Below are 2,445 nucleotides of genomic sequence, written 5' to 3'. Positions count from 1 at the left end.
AGCGCCCCCTAGGCGGACACACGCTCCGGACAGAGCCCCTGTCGCTCAAGCCCTGGAAGCCCTAAGTACCTGGGTGGAATCAGTTCCAGGATTTCATTCATGCGGGAAAAGTTGAAAATGTGTCCGAGATAGCGCCCCTTAGGCGGACACAGGTGTCTGCATGAGCCCCTGTCGCTCAGAAGCTGGAAGAGCAGTTTGAAAAAGGACCGGGGTAAAGAGGGGGAAAGCACCATATATGTGTCCGGGAAGGCGCCCCTCGGGCGGACACAGGTGTCTGCATGAGCCCCTGTCGCTCAGATGCTGGAAGATCAGTTTGAAAAAGGACCGGGGTAAAGAGGGGGGAAGCACCATATATGTGTCCGGGAAGGCGCCCCTCGGGCGGACACAGGTGTCTGCATGAGCCCCTGTCGCTCAGATGCCGGAAGATCAGTTTGAAAAAGGACCGGGGTAAAGAGGGGGGAAGCACCATATATGTGTCCGGGAAGGCGCCCCTCGGGCGGACACAGGTGTCTGCATGAGCCCCTGTCGCTCAGATGCTGGAAGATCAGTTTGAAAAAAGAACCAGAGGATAGAGGGGAAAAACACCATATTTGTGTCCGAAAATAGCTCACTTTGACTCGGACGCGTTCCCTGTGATTTCAGCCTGTCAGACATGGTGCACATAGTAACGAGATGGAGGTGTTTTGGTCGACCAGGTAAAAAACGAAAAATCGAGAGAAGGTAAAAAGTAGGTGAAAAATTAAGCCTCTCTCGTTAAGGTACTTAGAAAAAATCCCAAAAAAAAAATGAACTCCCATTGAAATGAATGGGGAAAAATTTTTTTCTCGTTTTTTTTCTAAGTACAACAACGAGAGAAGGTAAAAAATGGTTTTTTTAGCCTCTCTCGTTAAGGTACTTAGAAAAAAACCCAGATTTTTTATTTTCTCGTTTTTTTTCTAAGTACAACAACGAGAGAAGGTAAAAACAGGTGCTTTTTAGCCTCTCTCGTTAAGGTACTTGGAAAAAATCCGAGACATGTTTGGTCTTCCCCACTGACAGTGCGCCTTTGCTGGGTAAGTTGTGGACGTGCCAGGCACCCCCGGGACACCGGTGGAACGCGGCCGGACTCGTGGTACTCCAACCCGGGCATAATTTTGGATATTTCCCGGTCCTTTTTTTCCCCACTTTCCCAACTTTTCTTCCGAATCACAGTGCGCCTTTGCTGGGTAAGTTGTGGACATGGCAGGCACCCCCGGGACACCGGTGGAACGCGGCCGGACTCGTGGTACTCCAACCCGGGCATAATATTGGATCAAATTCGGGACTTTTGCCCACTTTCCCAACTTTTCTTCCCAATCACAGTGCGCCTTTGCTGGGTAAGTTGTGGACATGCCAGGCACCCCCGGGACACCGGTGGAACGCGGCCGGACTCGTGGTACTCCAACCCGGGCATAATTTTGGATCAAATTCGGGACTTTTGCCCACTTTCCCAACTTTTCTTCCCAATCACAGTGCGCCTTTGCTGGGTGCGTTGTGGACATTGTAGGCACCCCGGAACCCTGGTGGAACGCGGCGGGACTTGTGGGACTCGAACCTGGGTGTGACTTTGGACCAAATTCGGGACTTTTGCCCACTTTCCCAACTTTTCTTCCCAATCACAGTGCGCCTTTGCTGGGTGCGTCGTGGACATTGTAGGCACCCCGAGACACTGGTGGAACGCGGCGGGACTTGTGGGACTCGAACCTGGGTGTGATTTTGGACCAAATTCGGGACTTTTGCCCACTTTCCCAACTTTTCTTCCCAATCACAGTGCGCCTTTGCTGGGTGCGTTGTGGACATTGTAGGCACCCCGGAACCCTGGTGGAACGCGGCGGGACTTTTTGGACCAAATTCGGGACTTTTGCCCACTTTCCCAACTTTTCTTCCCAATCACAGTGCGCCTTTGCTGGGTGCGTTGTGGACATTGTAGGCACCCCGGAACCCTGGTGGAACGCGGCGGGACTTGTGGGACTCGAACCTGGGTGTGATTTTGGACCAAATTCGGGACTTTTGCCCACTTTCCCAACTTTTCTTCCCAATCACAGTGCGCCTTTGCTGGGTGCGTTGTGGACATTGTAGGCACCCCGGAACCCTGGTGGAACGCGGCGGGACTTGTGGGACTCGAACCTGGGTGTGATTTTGGACCAAATTCGGGACTTTTGCCCACTTTCCCAACTTTTCTTCCCAATCACAGTGCGCCTTTGCTGGGTGCGTCGTGGACATTTCAGGCACCCCGGAACCCTGGTGGAACGCGGCGGGACTTGTGGGACTCGAACCTGGGTGTGATTTTGGACCAAATTCGGGACTTTTGCCCACTTTCCCAACTTTTCTTCCCAATCACAGTGCGCCTTTGCTGGGTGCGTCGTGGACATTGTAGGCACCCCGAGACACTGGTGGAACGCGGCGGGACTTGTGGGACTCGAACCT

This window comes from Nerophis lumbriciformis, unplaced genomic scaffold (genome assembly GCF_033978685.3).
Source record: "Nerophis lumbriciformis unplaced genomic scaffold, RoL_Nlum_v2.1 HiC_scaffold_115, whole genome shotgun sequence".
NCBI lineage: Eukaryota > Metazoa > Chordata > Actinopteri > Syngnathiformes > Syngnathidae > Nerophis > Nerophis lumbriciformis.
The sequence above is the reverse complement of the archived record's forward strand: the minus strand, read 5'-3'. Positions refer to the sequence as shown.